The sequence below is a fragment of the Thermobia domestica genome, chromosome 10 (assembly GCF_964235325.1).
Source record: "Thermobia domestica chromosome 10, izTheDome1.hap1.1, whole genome shotgun sequence".
Taxonomy (NCBI): domain Eukaryota; kingdom Metazoa; phylum Arthropoda; class Insecta; order Zygentoma; family Lepismatidae; genus Thermobia; species Thermobia domestica.
Window position 1 is genome coordinate 13536302 of NC_137463.1, and position 23918 is coordinate 13560219.

Consider the following 23918-nt stretch of genomic DNA (forward strand, 5'->3'; position numbering starts at 1 on the left):
CGAGAAGCTTTGAATTTGTTCTTTCATAATATATCTGGGTGCAGATTTACTGTAAGGATCCATATATTTGTAAAATTTACCAAGTTTGTAATAATATTTTAATAGATAAATGAACCCTGCTGTGTTCTCTCCTGTGAGATACGTATTTACTTTTGATACTGTGTTAATTTCGAACAGAAGCAATGAAAATATATAGAGAAATATGCTTTATAAGTTTCTTCACTCAAGCGAAAATGAAAAAAATGTCATTATTGTTTCATGTTCCAGTGAACACAATTCGAAGAAACCTAAAGATTTTCCCCAGATAGTAATGAATTATTTTGAACACCTCAAATAAGTAGCAAAGTAACTATACTTATAATTTATATTTTTGAAAACGTCTTTATTCAATTAATAATATCATACATGATCAATTTTAACACTGTCTAAAACAATGCAAACTGTATCGTCATCCGCAAAAAAAAGTTCGCATATACTGTAACTTCCACATTTTCATTAATAACTCAGTTTCCTTAATATATTATCGCTTCTTTGTGCTTTCCTTAACAAAGCAGTGTAGTAATGAATAATTATTTATGATTTTTGTGAAAAAATAAAGCAAAATAAGAAAATTATAAGCAAAAAACTGTGATTGTTATGGAACTTTAGTCTGTCAGATAATTACGCGAAGAATATCCCGAGGGAAATTCACTCCATACAGTGCACAGGTATTAGGAGCACTCACAAATACGTAAAATTGGAGGAACAGAAAATAATGTATTTTTGAGATGAACATACAATTCACACTTCACGTGAAGTTCCAATATGGGAAATCAATCAATATCTTCAGTTGAAATTACTGAAAAAAACAGAAAATGGCTATTTAAAACTCCAAGTGTAAACCTGCGCTTGGAGCGAGTCTATTTCTAATATCAGAACGCGTTATTTCGTAACATACCTGCGTGGCCAAGCGGGTTTAGCAATGCTGTTGAAATTCTAGAACCGAAGGGTGGCAGTTCGAGCCTGAGTGCGGAACGCCCTTTTTTTCAATATAGTGAAATATTTTTTAAAATATAAATGTCTAGTTTGAAGTGCTTAAAAACACAAGACCAGATGAACAATCACTTTTCAAAGCTCAGTTATTCACTATGTTCATCAATTAGGCTATATACGAAGACACTAAAATGTGGAACGTTAACGATCCTTATTAACGTTAATACCACATCCGTTATAATGAGAACAGATTTGTGATCTGAATACCAACCTTAAACCATACGTCCAAAATGAAAATTATTCATATTCTTGATACCTATTGCAACACTCAGTTGTAATATAGAGAGTGAGAGTGCGAAAGAGAGATAAAATACTGTATACAGGGTGCGGAAAAATTCCCGGAACGGTCCAATATCTCGCGAAGTATAAATATCACCAAAACAAAAATAACACATGTTAAATAGTTTTAAAGAAGCTATCCAATGATAGAAAACACAATCACCTATCCCTACCTCCTTGGGGACTACGGGGGATAACTTTAAAATTTTAAATGGGAACCCCTATTTCTTATTTCATATGTGGATTCTCCAGAAAAAGTGATAGTGATTTGATCAAAAATTGAAAACAGTGTGTGCGAAGATGAAGTTACATGGAATACAATATCGATAATTGTTTTGCAAAGTAGCTTTATGAAGTAGTTCTTAGTAGTAGGGTTATTTACAACAAAAATAAGCCATTTTTGTCACCATTTGTATTTTCTTGCAAATTAATAAATATGGACAAATGCATTATTTTATGGAAGTTAAAATGTATGAATTCGTTATGTGGGTAAAAAAATCACATGAAAATTTTACTCTGCGTGGAAATCGAACTCATGACCTTTCATGCCGCAGTCACGTACGCTAACCGCATGGCCCAGAGCTCGACACTGAGAGGCCACATTTTCATAAAGATTTGCCGCCTCCATTTTTTATGTGTCGATTCAAGTGCTATCCGTGAAGGCACTGTTTTCAATTTTGGGTCAAATCACTGTTACTTATTCTGAAGAATCCAAATGTGCAACAAAATATGGGGATTTCCATTTAAAATTTTAAAGTAACCCCCCGTGTGGGAATGGAGGGTTGCGTTTGGTATCACTGGATAGATTTTTCAAAACTGTTTAACACATGTTATTTTTGTTTTGCTGATCTGTATATTTCGCGAGATATTGGACCGTTCCGGGACTTTCCCCGCACCCTGTATAAGCTTGTATTTTTAATTAAAACAGTTAGTGTATATCATAATCTGGATTTTTATAAAGTAAATGAAACAATCATATAGAAAATGTATACAGTTTAAAATTGAATTAAATTGCAATTCCAGAATCTGTAACATTATACATTTCTTATTTATTTACATCGAATGTTAACTTATTGTATAGTTTATAGCATGAGTATCAGTTGATATATAACACAAAATTATCTATAAATTGAATTTAAATAGGAAATGATATAGTTGTTATATGAACAAGTTTATGAAAATGAACTGTATAATAATGGTTGTATTTGAAACAGAGTTTGCGTAATGGAGTAAATATTTACACCGCCAGCTTTGCAATACTGTGCGGTTTAAATTGTCAATCTCATCAATTTTACTTATTTCGCTTGAATGTTTATGGAATTTAGTATAGCATTATGAAACATTCAACAACTGATCTAGTAGTGAAACATATTTAATAAGATTACCGCACATTACGGTAGATTCCGAGATCGCTCCCAGCTTTGCGAGCACGTGATAATATCTTATTATTATTTCAGATAAAATATTATGTGGAAGAGCTAAATTAAATTAGAAAATTCTGGCTGACGAATCTGGCTGTGTACTAAATTCAAGTTGATGACTTCGACCCAAGAATCCTTTGTAACATAAAGATACAGATCCAGTATTTAAGAAACGCAGCAGTTCTTCTTGTTTTGATGCCTCCATGGGTAAATATCTTGCTGGTAAAATTATATTCTTATCATTTTCAAGCTTCACTACGATTCTTAATCCAAACTTTGTAGGGATCATTTGGCTAGCTAAGATTCTATAAGGTACATTTTGTTGTAAATCAGTAATCTTGGTAAATGATTTCATCACATCACGTGTGTTTAGAAACTGCAGACAAGTAGCCATGATGACGTTATCATGAATACTAACTCGAACGATGATGCAAAACTGATGACGTTGCATGATCATGTTCTGACGTGCACCACAACGTTGCCAGATGTTTTTGTTCTAAACAGTTCCGGCTAGTGCATACCTGTATTGATAAACAGTTTATTTGTGATCAAATGGACATTGAGTTTCCACCAATTGATATTGCACTAGACCTTAAAAGACTTCAACTGGAATTAAAATTATATGCTAAAGACAAACTAGTGCAAGAAGTTCAAAATACATTGTATCGACAATATCCAGAACCACTATCTGGTATGGATGTATGTGGAGTGTAATAAAATGATCCATTTCAATGAATTGTGTTTTTTCATTTCAAGTACAAACCCAGGTTCTGACGTGTACTATTGCACCACAATGTTGTCAAAGGTTTTTGCTCTAAACAGTTCCGGTTCTTTACTAATAAGTGCACAAACTTTTAAAAATGTCAACTCAAACTTTGAAAACAAAAATTTCGAGAACAAAAATTTTCAAACAAAATTTTGAAGCGAAAAAAAATTTCAAACAAAATTTTGAAACAAAAAATTTCAAACAAAAAATTTGGAAACGAAAAATTTTAAACAAAAAATTTTAAACAAAATTTTCGAACAAAAATTTTCAAACGAAAGAAATTTCAAACAAAAATTTCAAACGAAAAAATCTCAAACAAAATTTTGAAACGAAAAAATTTTCAAACAAAAAATTTCAAGCAAAAAAAAATTTTACGTTTCACGGTTAACCGTCAAACTTTATCCGGTTTTTAACTATTCGATTAACAAATAAACGGTTTTGATCATATTTATCAGTGAGTGCAAAATGTTGAACGAAACCAAGATTTTTAAATGTTAAACAAAACTTAAAACTGAATACAGCAAAGATTTGAAAATCATCAACCAATCAGATTGCACGAAAGATAGTGATCAGCCAATCAGATTGCACGACAGATAGTGATCAACCAATCAAATTGCATTAACAATAACTTTGCCAGTGTTGTAGCATGTATTGCCTTTCGTCTATGAGTCATAAAATTCAATAAGGTTAGCTATCAGATTTCAAATCAATCACCACCAATGATCTTAGACTATGAGCTGTGACTAAAGTTCAATGTATTGTTTCAAATTTCGCACCTTATGTTAAAATTCTGTTTATCACCATTCCCAAATTTAAAGAATACTTCTCTTGATATACCTAAGTCTTAGAGTTAATCATATCATTATATGTTCAATAATGTCAATAATGTCCGTCAATTGTTTACCTGAGTAGAACCAACTGTTTTCTAGAAGTGTGTGTGTACTCAAACTTAAGAAGTACCACAACAAAGGAAATGAATCCCTGTACACTACCTCATCAAGGACAATCACGTGGTACAACGTCTTGCTTACGTTTATATTTGGCGGGAATAATCAAAACCAATGACGCAATTCTCAAATTATCCTACAAAGTTTCAATGTTCCAATGTCCTGGACTCCTAATTCCATCATAGGTCAATAACTGATTACGTGATCATACTCATATTTCACAATGATTTACCCAATGAAATGAGATACTATCCAATTTTAAGAACCATTACCAATTATTGATATGACAATAAGAAATGTACCCCTCCCAAAATTTAAGATTGGTACACAAATACACCTGTGTGTTATGAAAAAGTAATAAATCCTGTACTTATTCAATAATAAAACCGGTCAATAACCTTTAAATTTTGAATATTTGGCCATAAGAGGAACACCAACATCTACCTATACATTACAATATAACCATATAAGGTAATAGGACCTCATCCAAGAGGATACATTGGGTCCTAGAAAAAGGTTTACCGAATTTTGTTATTTGATAAGTCCCCAAATTTAAAAGGGAACATAAACATATAAAGGTAATAAACCTCTGTACATACCCATATAACATGTACCCATGAAAGAGAAACGAGGTAAACCACCCAAATTTATCATAATACATGTTAGGGTCCAGTACTATAATACCAAATATATATAAAATGAGCAATTTCTAAAATTTAAGGGATGGGCCAAGGTACCCCTAACAAATTTTAAAGGGGTGCACAAATGTACCTATGTCTTATGATAGGGAATAGACCCCTATACATAATCATATAAACATATAAGGTAATAGGACCTCATCCAAGAGATAAATTGGGTCAAAATGTCAAACACGTGGTACAACGTATTGCTTACGTTTATATTTTGGCAATTTCGTACCCATGAAAGTGGACGATGTGGACCATCCAAATTTATCATGATACATATTAAGGTCCTGTACTATAATACCGAATGCTTAAATCAAAAAAATTCCAAAATTTAAGGGGCGGGCCAAGGTACGTACCTCTCCTAAAATTGAAAGGGATGCACCAATGTACCTATGTCTTATGATAGGAAATGAACACCTATACATTACAATATAACCATATAAGGTAATAGGACATCATCCAAGAGGATACATTGGGCCAAAAGACCAAACACGTGGTTGTACTAAAATTTGGCAATTTTGTACCCCTAAAAAGGGAACGATGTGGACCACCCAAATTTATAGTGATCCATATTAGGGTCCTATACTGTAATACCAAGTGTTTAAATTGAACAATTTCCAAAATTAAAGGGGTGGGCGAAGGTACCTCTCCCAAAAAATTTAAAGGCGTGCAAAAATGTACCTATGTCTTATGATAGGAAATGGACCCCTATACATGACCATATAACCATATAAGGTAATAGGACCTCATCCAAGGGAATAAATTAAATCAAAAAACAAACACGTGGTTGTACCTAAATTTGGCAATTTCGTACCCATGAAAGGGAACGAGATGGACCATCCAAATTTATCATGATACATAATGAGGTCCTGTACTAAAAGGGAACAAGGTGAACTACCCAAATTTATCATAATACATGTTAGGGTCCAGTACTATAATACCAAATATATAAAATGAGCAATTTCCAAAATTTAAGGGGTGGGCCAAAGTACCCCTCCCAAATTTTTAAAGGAGTGCACAAATGTACCTATGTCTTATGATAGGTAATGGACCCCTATACATAACCATATAACCATATAAGGTAATAGAACCTCATCCAAGAGGATAAATTGGGCCAAAAGACCAAACACGTGGTATAACGTATTGCTTACGTTTATATTTTGGCAATTTTGTGCCCCTGGAAGGAAACGAGGTGGACCGCCCAAATTTATCATGATACATATTAGTGTCCTGTACTATAATACCCAATGTTTAAATTGGTCAATTTCCAAAATTTAAGGGGTGGGCCAAGGTACCCCTCCCAAATTTTTCAAGGGGTGCATTAACATACCCATATGTTATGAAAAGTAATGGACCCCTGTATACGTCCATATAACTATATAGGGTAATAATACCTCATCAAAGGGGATAAATTAGGTCAAAAAACCCCGAAATTTAAATTTTTGGCAATTTTTTACCCATGAAAGGGAACGACATAGACACCCAATACTGATAGAGGTACATACTATGGTCCTAGGCTACCACACCAAATTTTTAGATTTGGCAATTTCCAAAATTGAAGGGGTGGGCCAAGGTACCCCTCCCAAATTTTTCAAGGGGTGCATTAATATACCCATGTCTTATGATAGGTAATGGACCCCCTATACATGACCATATAACTATATAGGATAATAACACCTCATCAAAGGGGATAAATTAGGTCAAAACCAAACACGTGGTACTACGTATTGCTTACGTTTATATTTTGGCAATTTGGTACCCCTAAAAGGGAACGAGGTGGACCATCCAAATTTATCATAATACATATTAGGGTCCTATACTATAATACCAAATGTTTAAATTGGACAATTTCCAAAATTTAAGGGGTGGGCCAAGGTACCCCTCCCAAATTTTTCAAGGGGTACATTAATATACCCATGTCTTATGAAAGGGAATGGACCCCTGTATACACCCATATAACCATATAGGGTAATAACACCTCATCCAATGGGGATAAATTAGGTCAAAAACCCCGAAATTTGAATTTTTGGCAATTTTTTACCCATGAAAGGGAACGACATAGACACCCAATACTAATAGAGGTACACCTTGTCTCAAAAAGGTTGAGCGCATTCTTTATTGGTGTTTTGAGGCAAAAAATTTATAAGTCCAGCTTCGGGTATCTTCGGGAAAAAGTAAGCCAGGTTCGAACCTCCAAGCCAGCCTTTGCAATCGGGAAAAAGTTTGCAGATGTGTTTTTCTTCTTTTAAATATAATAAGACTTGTTACCATGTGTTTAAAAAAGCAACATTGATTGAAATACTTAATGATACAATATTTCGAAACCTTTTATTAATATGAGCACATACTTGTTTGTCATTTAGCTCTCTATACGTAATGGAACATTTAAATACGTTAAAGAATCTTTCCATATGTAAAAGAATGCTCAAAGTTAAGAAATAGAACATAATTATCGCCTGAGTACTAAAATAAAAGTCAAAGTAGAACAGAAACAGCGTTTGTAATGGATATGAATGTCATAATTATCTTGAGATCCGTTATACATCGCTAGAAGCTTAGTTCTAGAAGTCCTTGTGTTAGCTCATTGGTAAGCTGTCGGATTTCAAATCATAAGATTGTGAGTTCGATTCTCGTCTGGGCCAGTACTTTTTTTAAAAATTATATTTTCCGCAATGCATGAAAAATTATATAAAATAATTACATTAAAATACATAAGTTGTTTATATATAAATCATAATAATTGCAGAACATAGTAATTATTATGTTTAAAATATAACATCTGAGATAATTTTCACAGTAGGTCGGTATTATATATGAGACTGTTAAATACAAGTTAGGAAAATAGCAATAAATAAGTTATGTAGTGTATTTATTTGCAGCTATTTGTCATACAGATTTAACTTTTCAATATTCTCATTACAGTATGTTATTTATATTCGTGAAATACAGTATATTCCTACGGATATAGAAAGTGTATAAACAGAGTATCCAAAGTCGTATTCTGTTTCAGGACACATAACTTTTCCCGATCCCCTTAACGTCACGGGAAGAAACACAAATTCTCTTTAGAACGGAATATCGTTACTTAGAGTCTCATTCGAATACGTTGAATATGCTTTTGTGTATTCATATCTCTCTCTCTCTCTCTCTCTCTCTCTCTCGCTTTGTTTATGTGTGTGTGTGTGTTGCGGAATATCCCAAGTTGAATACAACATTTGCAAAGTATATGAGCATCATTGTCATCGAATACCAGAAATTGAAAGTCGTGTTTCTTCAGGTTGGGTTTGCGTGTTCATGTTAGCTCACTGAAGAGGTCTTGAGTTCAAAGCCTACAGCTAATTATCATTCTTTTGTTAGTAGGATTGCACGGAAATCGGATACAAGGAGTGGTTTACTCTAGAATTATTTTCAGAAGCGTTTAGGTAGCCCTGAAAAGGGCTGTTTTCGGGAGTTAAGGCGGGTACATTAATATTGTGTCCAAGACCCTTCTGAATTTATTACACGCTCCATTCTTCTGGGCATGGAATCTATTACATGGGTGACAAATCTATCTCCTTCCCCTACCTCCAGCCATGCTTCGGAAACAAGATGCCATAGGTCATCCTGAGTTCTTGGTGGATCTGCCTCAGGCCAACTTTCCCTTAGAGTACGCTTCACTTCTGCCCACATATTTTCCATGAGATTGAGGTCTGCTCCACGAGGCGGCCAGTCGATTAAATCAATCTCAGGGTGCCCTGCGAACCATTCCTGAACCACACGGGAAGTATGTATTGGCGACTGATATTGCTGGAACTGAATTACACCATCAGGTTGAAATACTCGTACAGATGGACCATGATATTACTGATAATGTCTAAGTACTGAGCATTGTCCAGATGTCCTTCAATTCTATGAAGCTGTCCTGCTCCGCGACTGGAAATCCAACCCCAACATAAAATAGATACATGGCCACTGCGATTGCAAGCAGCCACATATCTATGGTCATATCGGGTGCCTCTCGGACGATACACAAAACGGCGTCCCTCCTTTGATATTGTGAATATGGATTCATCTGAGAAAACTACGTTTTCCCAATTGAGACCCACATTCGCCTGTGCAAACGCGAGACGGTAAATTTTGTGGTCGTCTGAGAGTTTTTCCTTCACGGCAGCAACACTGCCACGTAACCCAGCATGACGAAGCCTTCGCAGAGCTATATGCTTACTACCAGGAAAGAGAGAAGTTTCCCTTAGCTGTCTAGACGCCCTTAGTGGGTCTAACCGGGCTTCGTTTACTAATCTCGCATCTTGGGCTTCGGTTGACACATGCGGACGACCAGGAGATCGTAAATTACCAGTCTGACCTGTAGCACCATATTTCCGTATCCATCGCCTTCCTGTAGAGGCCGGGACACCTACTCGCCTGCTAGCTGCAGTTGCAGAATAACCTTCCAACTCCCATAAAGTAATTACTGCTGTACGTCTATCCATAGTTACCAATGTTCTGAGCTGTGAGAAGGAAGCAATAGGTAAAAGCTAGTACCTGACGTGTGATTGGTTACTTGCACGACACGCCTATTGTGGGGAACAGCGTTGCCAGATCTAGCATAATGATGCTAGATCTAGCATAATTTGCATGTCTCTAGCATCTAGCATCTTGCTTTTAGCATCCTGCCCAAATCTAGCACAATTTCAGCAAGTTATCAAAAAGCCGTAAAACCTGGAGATGAGAAAGAAGTTGGTCGTGGGAAGAAAAAGAACGGCAGAAATGTATCCTCTTCCATTGATTCATACACTCCGTAAACCATACAGGCAGTCTTATTTTCCGAAGTAAGTTCGGAACGGCTTTGGGTTTTTTTTTTTTTTTTTTGTGGCTCCACCCAGGGTTTTCTAATCCTTTAACTCCGAGGCATGGGCGGAGCTATGGGGGCCATTCTCCCCCCAACTTTTTGACAACTTCACCATCTTTATTTCTGACTTCATGATCATATTTATTCCTGAAATGACAGCTCCGAGACCGACCAAAAATCTGCCCCCCCCCCAGCAGACGATTCCCAACTCCGCTTATGCTGCGAAGTAATTTTCTTTCAAAATATGTAAACAAAAACTTTGCATTCATTTATACGATATATACGCCATTGAGTCTGGCAACGACTGCAGTAATTTAGTTGAGTTAAAATTTTAGTGCGTGAAGTATTGAGTTCTATCCATGCATTCTTGCTCTCTGTGTATTTTAAGTTACGTTATCGTATCTCAACGTCGTTTTTTTAACTCCTGAATTAGTAATTATGAGGATCTAGCATAATTTGATCGAATCTAGCATAAGTTCGATCAGGTTTTGGAATAATTCCGAGCTGTGAGTCTGGCAACGCTGGTGGCGAACGACTTGGTCAACGACTCGCGAAAGAAATCTGAAAATGGTGGGCCGTAATAATAATATTAAAAACAGTTTTTATAAAGGAATATTAATACAAACGAAAAGCTGTCTATAGAATGAATTGTTATACTGACTATACCATATACGATATAACATATACCATATACCAAACAGATTGAGCGATATGATGATAGCTGTTTTGAGATGAACACTTTCGAATTTCAACTTCGGGTATCTTCGGAAAACAGTAAACTAAAGCTGCTGGTTCGAACCTCCAAAGCGAACCTTAGTAATCGGAAAAAGATGTACAGATATGTATTTCCTTCTGTTAAATATAATAAGACATGGTGAAATGGTATTAAGTGTAGAAAAAAGTAACATTGATTGAAATACTTAATGATACAATATTTCGAGATTATGTATTCACACTCTCGTTTCGTCATTGTGATTTCCATACGGAAAAGAGCATTTACGTATGAGCTCAGTTATATTTCAGAAGCAGCTTCCGAAAAGCGGTCATGTTATCTCAGTGGTACACCACCGAGCGTTTAAATCGTGAGTTCGATACCCGTTCAGGTGAGATTCTTTTATGATGTTCTACTTTCCTCAATGCATGAAAATTATGTAAAATAGTTTCATTACAATTCATCAGTTGTATGTATCAGTTGAATATATATATTCATATCATTTCACGACAATAGTAATTCTTATCTTTAAAATATAACATCTGAGGTATTCGCAGAACGTCGGTGTGTTATGTGTGAATATTGAATACAAATTTAAAATATCTTGTAATAGCAATAAATAAGTTATGTAATGTATTTATTTGCAGCTACTTTCATCGCAGATAACTTCTCAATATTCGCATTACAGCATTTAGGTAGAGCATATCGAAAATCGGATCGTGGTTCAAGAGAAAAAACTAGCTAGCCCCAAACTGTCACGTAAGAAATTCACGAATCGCAAAAGTAAAGTGAAGAGATTGAGAGCGGTAATTCCTTAATCGCTCTCTCTCAACTCTCTCTTATCTGCATTTATACATATAAAAGTGTATGTATGTATGTTCCATCATAACTCATGTATGCCTAGAGCAGGGTTTCTCAACCTGGGAGTCGCGGCCCCTAGGGGATCGCGAAGATAGGCGGAAGAGATAAATATAGTTAGAATCTAATACCAGAAATTATTTTTAAATATTATTTTTAATTTTGTTCTGATAGGCATACTTTTATTTTTATACACACTGTAAAGAACAATAAAAAATAAGTCTACTGAACATTTTCAAAGGGTGTAGAATTCGTGTTACTATTCGGTTCAAAGTCTTGTCGTCGCGAATTCTGTCGAGAAATTTGAAGCTTAAAATATACAAAACGATAATCATGCCTGTTGTTCTGTATGGTTGCGAAACATGGTCGCTTACTCTGAGGGAAGAACATAGACTGAAAGTATTTGAGAACAAGATCCTTAGACGAATATTCCCAAGAGGAACGGGAATGGGGAATGGCGGAAACTTCATAACGAGGAACTACATAATTTATACGGTTACCCAACATTGTTAGGGTCGTCAAGTCTAGGAGGCTTAGGTGGGCGGGTCATGTAGCTAGAATGGAAGAAAGTAGAAACGCTTTCAAAGTCTTGACTGGAAGACCAAATGGAAAACGACCATTAGGAAGACCTAGGTGCAGATGGGAGGACAATATTAAGATGGATCTCGCTGAGATAAGAATACAAAGTAGAAATTGGATCCAATTGGCTAAGGATAGAAGTCAGTGTAGAGCTTTTGTGAACGCGGCATTGAACCTCCGGGTTCCATAGGCCATAGAGTTAGTTAGTTAGTAGAGTTGTTTAAAAATGAATTTAAATCAAAGAGGTATGATATAAAACTAATGAGAACTGTATATAGAAATACTAGAAAAATACACATGAAACAAAACCTGCACATTGAAATACAATTAAAATTAAAACATAATGAGATACCTAAGCATGGTGTAATTTCACTAGTGCAGCAATGCCCGGTTCAATCTTCATGACGAACATTATCAAGCCATTTTCAACTGATAAGCGATTTCTTATCTTTGTTTTTATGTTTACCATAAAAAAACACACTTTAGCACAAGTACGATATAGCAAATGGAATTATTACTTTTAAAGCAGCAATCACCAGACCAGTATATTCTTCTCTCCTCATCAGGCAGAACTTGTCGAAGTCTTCGTTACAGAAAACCAGTTGCAAAGACTTGTCGCATGATCATTCTATTCTTTGGTCAAGAAGTTGTGGGCTTAGATTGGATACGTTAATGGCCTCTTGAATGAAGGAGTTTAACATCCATCTTGAACCAGCACCTTCGTCGTTGGGAATATGGATATTACAGTTACTGTATCCACTGTCAGTGCCGGGCGCCGAAAAAAGGGGCCACACATTTCGGAGGAAGTGTGTTACTCATGTTAGGAAAGTGCATGTGCACATGTGTAAAATAGAAGGAAAAACGTAATAAAATGTGCTCAAAATTAAGGAAAGGTAGGGTTTATTTTGAAAATGTTATTGAGCTTCGTGCCAACCATGGTGGCGCTTCGTAGCTAGTCTGTCAACGTCACTCACATATACGGTGTATCGTACTATACTCTCGCCCCGGGCAATGATTTTCCATGGCACTGTTCACTATAAACAAAAAATGGATTCTACTATTATAGAAATAGGTATGTTAAAAATCCCACACAAGCTTATTATAAAACAAATTATAAAAGGGTCGCTGGCAAGAGCGTGTGATAAAAGGGGATCGTGATAGGAATTAGATTGAGAACCACTGGCCTAGAGTAATTTTAACCACATTTCTTATAGTTTCAAAAAGAGTGCTGTCGTTTTACCTATGGTGAATGGGAGGGGGATACATATAAAAGATTGCTAGAAAATGATCGATATTAGATTCATAGTTTTCGGGGTCGCTTAGATAAATAGTGAGACTTTCAATTTCGCTTAAGTCCGATTAAGCTCTCATTAGTAGGAATGGGCACGAACGACTTTTCTTTGAAACTCGACTCCACTCCTCGAAACATACATCTTTGAGGTCTACTCTTGGACTCGGCGCGAAAACTATCTTCCAACTCGACTCGGATTAGAGTCAAGTCGAACCAAAACGAGCCAAATCGTGTGTGTAGTCCTACCTAGACAATACATAGACAATAATTATTCTATCATCAATTATACTACTGTTACTACAAATAATAATAATAATAATAATAATAATAATAATAATAATAATAATAATAATAATTATTATTATTATTATTATTATTATTATTATTATTATTATTATTATTATTATTATTATTATTATTATTATTATTATTATTATTATTATTATTATTATGACAACACCGTGTACAAACATGAACGATAGATGGTTAGTAAAGGAATACTAAAAGCTAGTTGACTGCCGACGTCGGTAGTCATGAAGTCTACAAGGCAAGGACATCGTTCATTACCCTAAGCTGTAAGCGTCGGTGGACTACAGATGGTCAACTATTAACCTCTCGCCAGAAATTGGTGGCCCCGCAGCGACGATCCGTGATGGCCCAAGTTCCATTTTGAAAACTTTACTACCAGCGGCAGAGACGCGATGAAACGCCAACGAACCACAAAATTACTCTCCCAAAATATGTAAAAAATGCCTATATGTGTGATTTGTTTATATTTAGGTGAATCAAAAAAACACAAAACAAATACCCCGGGGTGGACGCGAACTATCAATATTACGATTACTAGGCACGTGTTCTTCTGACTTCCCCAGGGAAACGATCATAAAAAGCTTGGTTGTTGAAGGATAAATCATTGACGTCTTAATTTAGCCAATCAGACAAACCCCTACATCTCGAGTTCTAGGAGGTGATACCGTGAACCGTTTCAGATTTATTGCTTTCTGGTGGAGTACTATCCATGCGCAAAATTTGAGCATAATAGCCGACATGCATCTTCGGTGCCTCTTATCTTTAGTACAATTTTAACCAGAGATGGTGTGGGTCAATGAAAATTTGATCCACGACCCACCATGACCCACTATCACCCACCACCCAAATGACCCATTGGCCCACTCTGACCCATCAACTATCGTGATCCACTCTGACCCACCACCAAGTATGAACCACTCTGAACCATTGCAACCAACTCCGACCCACCAAAACCCATCGACATCAACTCTGACCGATGACCCACGTCCTCCTTTCCATTGACTAAAGAGATTACACTTGTAATAAAACAAGACTGTGAAATTATCACTTATCGGAGTTTGAATTTCTACCGTCATTGGCTCAAGCACCTCTTTGTTACAATACTGGTGGATCTGACCTTTACGATATATAATGGCAAAGTGTTTCTCATCTTCCGAATTAAAATGAATTTAAATTTATCATATGTAATTATTTCTTTGTTGCCTTACAGACACATTTCAGTAGAAAATAGGGTGAAATTGAAAAGTTTCGAATCAAGGAAAACTAGACCAACGTAAAAAAAAAAAAAAAAAAAAAAAAAAAAAGAGAGAGAGAGAAACTAATTTTCTATATAATTAAGCCTGCCGTACTAATTGAAAATGCCCATGTAATTAAGTTTAGAATACAAATTTTATGGCCATTTACTCTAACGTTATTGCTTGATTGCCTTATGCTCGGAACGCTCCATATATTAAACACCAGCTTCAGCAATTATAAATAGAAAGCAGTGGGTATAAAATTCAAAAAGAACTTTAGTTTGCGTTACTCAATTTTTTTCTCAACTAATATCAATCGTTTTTGATTATTTTTACAAATCAACCCACTACCAATTTCCAATATATAGAAAATGCACCCCCGTCCCCCCGCTCATAAAAGACAATTTTAAAAAATGCCAGGGCATATTCTCTTTAGTTTTAATAAAGAGTTATATGCTGAATTTCAGCTCTCAGTTGAACGGCTTGTGAGATACTAAATTTTTCGCAAAAATTCGGACTTCTACTCTCCCTAAGGATATGTGTTATAATGAAAGTGACACGCGTATGATAACTTCCCAGTTGGGATTGGAGCCTGATTATATAGCAAACGTCAATTCATTTGACTTTGCAATTTGACCGTGATGATTACGCAGACATAGTTACTTTCAATTCTTTATGATACATATCCTTATTTCATATGTTACAGATGATTCAAAAATATTTTCTCAAGCAGTTAGCTTCTCTAGAATCTCACAGGCTGCATCCCAAAATCCAACTCCTACTATCCTATGACAATCCAAAAGTGACTGAACTTTTTTTAGCAGGAACAAATTACAAAAGAAAAATGGAGATCTTGAAAGTAAAATGTTGAAAAGCTCGATGCCCCCAATAACTACATATTTCTCCGCCCCTTCATTCCGAACTTAAAAATAAAACTTAATTCGAATATGGTTAATTAGTGAATTTATTACAGTTAAATTTCACTCACTACATGCTACAGCTACAACTATGTAACAAAAAATAACAACTGTGAAACATGTTCTGAATTACTATTACATTTCTTACGCTATTATTAAACATATTAGAATAGTAAAAGAGGATTGTTCGTGAAATAGTATATTTGCTCATGATTTTTAACTTTTTCATACGGAAAAAATTAAAATATTATTCAAGTTTTAAAATTTGCACTCTGCAAATATGTTGCCCTCTAGGCAATGGGACTAATGTGGACTAATGGGAAATGCTGCACTGTTAGCGGCGCTGAAAACTTACGATTCGATTCTAATATCGATTGATTTCGATATCTTTATGTCGCTACGTAACCACCTGGGTGCTAATGGGAGCTTAATTGGACTTGAATTGAAAGTAGAGCTATTCACCTAAGCGACCACGAAACTATGGATTCTATACTAATATCGACCCGTTTCTAGCATTTTTGATATGTATCCCGACAGTACTCTTTTTCCAGACTGTAAGAAATATAGTTAAAATTGCTCTAGATATATCAGAATTATGTTGAAACACACACATAAATCCACTTTTATATTCTGTATAAATAGAGAGTGAGCGAGCGAGCGAGCGAGAGAGGGCGACTCAAGGCATCACCACTTCCACATTGCAAAAGCATATATCAGGAATTGAATTGAAAATCTATGTAAAGACTTTCTGCTGTGGCATGCTTCATAAGGACAATTCCAGTCTCCTCACGTGACCTTTGGGGTTCATGAATTTTTTTTTGCGAGCGTTCCGACTTTGGATTTTCTGTTTATACCCTCTGTTTATGCATCGAATAACTTTTCAAGAACATAAATGACATTCTGTATTATGAATGTTGAGAATTACTCTCTATATGACAAATAGCTGCAAATAAATACACTACATGATTTATTTATTGCTATTGAACGAGTTTCCTAACTTGTATTTACATCCTCATATATAATACCGACCTACTGTGAAAATTATCTCAGATGTTATATTTTAAACATAATAATTACTATGTTCTGCAATTATTATGTTATATATAAACAACTTATGTATTTTAATGTAATTATTTTATATAATTTTTCATGCATTGCGGAAAATATAATTTTAAAAAATGTATTGACCCAGCTGAGAATCGAACTCACAACCTTATGATTTAAATCCGACAGCTTACCAATGAGCTAACACAAGGACTTCTAGAACTAAGCTTCTAGCGATGTATAACGGATCTCAAGATAATTATGACATTCATATCCATTACAAACGCTGTTTCTGTTCTACTTTGACTTTTATTTTAGTACTCAGGCGATAATTATGTTCTATTTCTTAACTTTGAGCATTCTTTTACATATGGAAAGATTCTTTAACGTATTTAAATGTTCCATTACGTATAGAGAGCTAAATGACAAACAAGTATGTGCTCATATTAATAAAAGGTTTCGAAATATTGTATCATTAAGTATTTCAATCAATGTTGCTTTTTTAAACACATGGTAACAAGTCTTATTATATTTAAAAGAAGAAAAACACATCTGCAAACTTTTTCCCGATTGCAAAGGCTGGCTTGGAGGTTCGAACCTGGCTTACTTTTTCCCGAAGATACCCGAAGCTGGACTTAGAAAATTTTTGCCTCAAAACACCAATAAAGAATGCGCTCAACCTTTTTGAGACAAGGTGTACATACTATGGTCCTAGGCTACCATACCAAATTTTTAGATTTGGCAATTTCCAAAATTTAAGGGGGGTGGTCCTATGTACCCCTGCCAAAATTTAGGGGGTGGGCCATGGTACCCCTGCCAAAATTTAGAGGGGGTGGTCCTATGTACCCCTAGGTCATTGACCCGGGCCAAGGTCATTGACCTTTGACCTATGACGTCACAAAAATTTTTGCTGACTCGGCTCAATATAACGGGACCCCTACTACTCCGGGGAAGGGGCAAAAGCCCGACATACATTGATGCGCATAACGCATGATGCAAAACAGTTATTATTCAGGCATATTGTATATCTTTGTGGACTACATTAAATAGGTCTATGTTAAATATTCTAGTAGGTGTAACAAATATAATGTTCCTTCATGTGTGTTTCTGGGTAAAAGCGTTTTGAAACAACCAAACACCTTTCGAAAATGCTGGGTAAAGCGATTGTCCCCTTGCCTCCACTGCGTACGCTCATAGTCTGATCGTTGACAGAGCATACGGGTCTATTGTTTTACTCAATGGTGTCATTCACCTATTTCGTCCGAACCGGTTATTAAAATTTCTCATGTTCTTGGAACCGGTTGTTAAAATCGTATCTCCACTTCCATATCCGGTACTTACGGAAATAACAATTTTCTAGTGTTACGACGTGTCAAAAAACCTTTAAAACTTAAAAAAGGAAAATATTGAGAGAGCATGGAACAAATTAATTTTATTTTTCTACATAATCCACTCTACGCTCAATATAAGTTTCCTATTACTTCCAAAGTGTCCCAATGCCTCTAAAGATCTTTTTTTTTTTTATTTATTTATTGGATATGCAATCAATCATACACCATTCGTTGCACCTCTTCATCAGATTGGAACTTCTTTATCTTTAGTGCCTTTCACCATTGAGGCGAGATTCGGTACGAAAGGAGGATGAAATGAAGATTTTCAATGATCGCAGCCATTGCACAGGCAGTAGTATGAGGCCGAGTATTGTTATGTTATAGAGGAAATTTGTTTTCAGAAGTCCGTATCGTATAGTAAGTTTAGGACCTTTTTGGCGATCGGAATACAAGATTATATTGACTATGCGTTCCCTATGCTGTAACGCTCCAAAATGCCATCCTTTTGGTCCCAGAAGAAAGTAATAACTTCCCTGTAGATGGGTGTGTCCGATAATGGATACTGCCATTGCATGCTCGCTTCCTTACTTCCGGAATGTAGTAGTGCACCCATGTTTCATACCCAGTAACGAATCTCTTCTGAAAGTCACTACCTTCTCGTTTACGGCGTAGCAAAATCTCGTAACACATGAACACATCGCTGCTTCAGTTCGTCTATCAACTGGCGTGATACCATCCTGGAACACACATTCCGAAATCTGAGTACAGCGTTGATAATATTACAGATTGAACAGTGACTTATGCCAATGATTATAGCTACTTCATCCAGTCATTCTGCATTGCCCCTTATCACACTTTCAATACGGTAAGCGATAACAAGAAATTATTTGTTGATATAGATTCTGCGTCCAAGCATGGGTTCCATCTCCGCTCCTTATTCTTATGTTGAAACCGCAAGCGGTAAACGTATCACTTACAAATCGGAATTCACGGACAATATTCGTCAGAATATTGGATCAATAAGAGCTAGACATAGATCACTCACTTCTGGTGGGTCAGGTTTTTGGCTGGATCCCAGCTCGCGCCAAGTTAACTTTGTGGTGAAGAAACCATGAGTTGAGTTTCTTCCGGGTCCCTCCCTTTCTTTCATTCAACCATTTCATTCGTTGTCATCATCACCTTCTATCTTTCCTTCAAAGCACAATGATAGGACGTTACAGAAAAAAAAACCATTCATGTCTCTCGGTTATGCCATATAGGTTAAACGAGATGGTGATGATAAGAATGAATTAAATGGTAGAATGAGAAAGTAGGAGCACAAAAAGAGAAACTCTGTCCACCAAAAAGCTCACCTGGCTAAGCTGGGATCGAACCAGTGACCCCGCATACAAGATGTCAATGCTCTACCACGGGGACACTGCAGCTCCGGAGTAGAAAAAGGATTTCTACATGAGTGGTTGCGTTTCTCGAGTGAAGCTATAGGGTCTGAATACTTTTTTTTCATTATAGAAAAAATCAAGCTTTACGGTTTTATGAATTTTTAAGTACTAACTAGAGAAGGTCGCGAGATAATTCTCTGACTTCGTTTCGATATTATGCTCAGTCGACGCCTTTTTACATATGAAACAGTTAGGCAACCGGAGAAATCCTCGATCGCAAGCGTATTCGAATTATGAGTGTTAAAAGTTCAAAATTGAACAGATTTTGCAGAAAGTTTGAAGAACCATTTCTTGAGATAGACGCTTCAGTTTTGATATCAGGGAGTTCTCCTGGATACCCAACACAGTAGTAAGTTTAAAACGTATGCATTTTGCAAGATTAGGGCAATTATTTGGAATGGTATGAAGGGTACTGGCGTCTTACACAATGCAAATTGCCTCCCATTTGACATACTGGGCCAACCAGTGGTAAAAGTGGATCTGAAAGGATGGGAGGACGGTAGGTAGTGGCATGACGCCACGCCGTTCCCCTGCCTATCTATACCCATTATAGTTTGTTTCAGAACTGGGGGACGCCTTAACTTGTTTTCGAGGTGGGGTACGGCGTCCGCGGATTTTCCTTCACTTTTACCCCTGGGGCCAATAGGCTAATAAAATGTATTTGATACTCCTATTCGACTATATTGTTATTCAAATATCACTATTATGTGTGGCCACCTTCAAATTGAACAATCACATTTGTCTTGGGAACGGTTTGCCAGGCGTGCAAAATTCAATGAAGAAAATTCAATGAAGATATTCATAATTAAACTTGTGATGATCTATATTGTGGTTCTTCCCAAGTCCGTATTCCTGGGGATCTAGGGGGCCGGGCTCCCCCTAAATTTTTACTGCTGCCCTAAAATTTTCACGATAAGCTTGCAAATGAACAATAATATGGTGATGAACCTGGATCTATGGTTGGATCTGCCCCCCTAACTTCTACCGCTCCCCCGCATTTTTGGACTGACTACTGGCCTGGTTCTTTCTCTTCTGTAGCTAGGTCCAAACAGCTCGAGCAGCGCCAGACAGACTTGCACTGTCGCGGTACTCCGAATCCTGTCGGCCTATGCTTATGCATCGCAGAATACGGTGTTCTAATACATCATCGCTAGCCATGTGCTTAGTTTTCAGCAATTAGAATGTCAGTAGGGGCCTATTATTGGGAAATATTGGTCAAACTCCAGGAATTATTTTAAGATATTCAATGAGAAAATAGACCAAAGAATTTAAAGAAGAAAAAAAAATGGTTAACGGGAATGTGAGCTCAAAGTTGTAAACTAGGTTACTTTTATTCTCGAGAAAACCGCTGTTTCAATACATCACCTCTAGCCGATTGTTTGTTTTTTTGGTCACATTTCTCGCGAAATACGTAGAATATTGTCTGAAGTTTGGCCACTATTTTTAAACAATCGCCATTGAAATCCGTTAAAAATTTTAAAAAATGGCTAGCGATGAAATATTGAAACACCGTCTTCCACAATGGATACCATCATGTCCATGGGTTTTCTCGGGGTACTCCTGTTTCCTCCCTTCTTTTCATTCCATCAATTCTTCCATCATCATTCACTTACCTTAATCATCGTCTTCTTTAGGCTAAAGGGTATAATCATCGGATGTTAAACTGAAATATTTTATTTTTTCCACAATGCACAGAGGCCGGCTGGGTTGAGTGTCGCGTTGAAGTTAGTCCCGCGGCAAAGCGTTTCGGAGACACGTGTCATTGTTTAATGTTTAGATGGCCACACAGAAAGTGACATTTGAATGAGAAAACAGTTGGTTTCAAATAAAATGTATTAACCCATTTATCCGGTGTGCCAAATAGGGTGCAATTTGCAAGTTGTAAGACGCCATTACCCTTCATCCCTTCCCCAATAAGTTCCCTTATCTTGCAAAATGCGTACGTTTTGACCTCACCATTCCATCGAGTATCCAAGAAAACACCTCAGTACCAAAAGTGAAGCGTGTATCTTAAAAATAGTTTCTTCAAACTTTTTTCAAAATCTGTTCAATTTTGACATGTTAACGTCCATAATTCGAACAAGCTTGCGATCGAGGATTTCTCCGGTTGCCCAATTGTTTCATATGTAAAAAGGAGTCGACTGAGCATAGTATCAAAATGAAGTCAGAGTAACACCTCACGACTTCCCTAATAAGTGGAATTAATTACTATTTTCCACTAACGGGTATGTATGAAAGCTCAAAAACATATATAAATTATTTTCAACAAGATATAATATTTTCCCTCAGCAAAATGAGTTTCAGAAAAAAGAAAGAAAGAAAGAAAAGAAAAGAAAAGAAGAAAATGAAAGAACACATATTACATATTTAACGTTCAAAATGATCGTCAAAATAAACTATCTTCGTATTACACGTGTGTATAATATTTACGTGGAAACAAACAGTTAAAAATTGAAAAGCGCTTAGTGTTTCTTCGAATTATTCTCCCTTTCTCTTCGCTTCCCTTGGCTCTTCAATCTTTTACTTTGAGTTGGATTCTTCTTTTTTGTGTATGATTCCTTCCGTTTCCCCATTTTCCACTTTTATTATTTGTAATAGTTTTGTCACAGTTCACAGGTTCCGCCTCTGGACTTCAAACGCTAACAAGGAATTGCCCTACTACTGTGACTGCAACAGTACACATGTAAGTTTGGCAACGAAGCATTATGGCGTCCTGCGTAAGCATGAGATTCAGCCGCTAAAACAATTTCCGTAAACACAAAATAATATTTGGATAAAATGTAAAACATAACACGAAAAACGGTAATATAATATTCATGTTCCGTAATGAGACAACTACTTGTAAAATAATTTATGCTTGTAAGTAATAATTTCGTAAAACTGAGCACAGGAGTAGCAAAATCTAACAGCAAGCGCCATCTTGCGTACTCATCTTAAAACTGATCAAGTTTTCCTCTTATATTTTACTTTTTTAGCTAACAGAATACATGAGCACAGAAAATAGTATCTCAAGTTGTAGCTGACGCATAACTCTATTTTATAGTGTAATACTTATAATATGTGCCATTTCTTTACGCGTTGGTTAAGGCAATAAACTAATGCTTATACTGACTTCCGTGTAGTGATCCACCTTAAATAAGAAAGATAAGTAGTAGGCATTTTATAATTGAATATTGTATGTAAGAAACTTATTGTCCATAAAGATTCTTTCTCTTCAAGCTTTTGTAATTGATGTTGCAAATTGTCCGATTCTTTGCAATGTGGGTCAAAGGAATAAATGCATTTTTTCGGGATAGTATCGTCTGCCCCTTGCTGCTATTGGTGGTATAAAAGTAGTATTGAGTTGATTTTTAGTTTCTTATGTTAGTTTCTTTTGTTATGTGAATATAGACTAGACCAAAATTTTTTACTGGTGTTCATTTCAGGATCACTCAGTAGCATGTTTTTAGTGGAGGAATGTTACGTGAATATAGATTACACCAAATCACAAATATTTTGACAAAGATATACATTTTTATTACACAAATAGTTTCTGCTTTTCCTTTTACTGCAAATGTTTGTTTCTAATAGTGATTTTTATTCTTATTGTATCCGTGAATACACATTCAAGACTTTTTTTTTAAAAAAAAAAAAATAAGTTGTTTAATAAGGCACTGAAAAGTGTTGGATTTTGTAACACTCTAACACTTAAAAACATAATACTGAGTGATCCTGAAATGGACACCAATAATTAATTTTGGTCTAGTCTATATTCACGTAACACTTTCAACAGCGAGGCTATATGAAACGTGGGCTTACTAATTAACGTGGAATAAAAATAAAAAAAGTCTAGTGGCTAGCGCGAGTGTTTTTGGTTCTTGTAGTCTCGGGTTCGATTCCCGGTAAGGGTCGATTCAGGTTAAATTTTCAGGGGAGTTTATGGGGAAAACGTTAAAAAATATAATTGCAAAAGTCTGATGCCAGTGTTTAGTAAGCTATTGACAAAATAATAGAAAGACAGGAAAGAAATTCTCTTGAGAACTGAAAGTGAACAATGTTTTCGCATTTATGCTTAATTTGCTACTAGCCTGACACATTAAATTGAATATAAATATTAGACACAAAATTCGCTACTTCACGGTTGATAACATGGTAAATGCTAGGTATTGTTAAACATTAAACGTAACACCTCAATTTTATATCAATAAATAACTTAAATAAATAAATAACAAGACAGAACAATACTATTAACATATATTTGCATA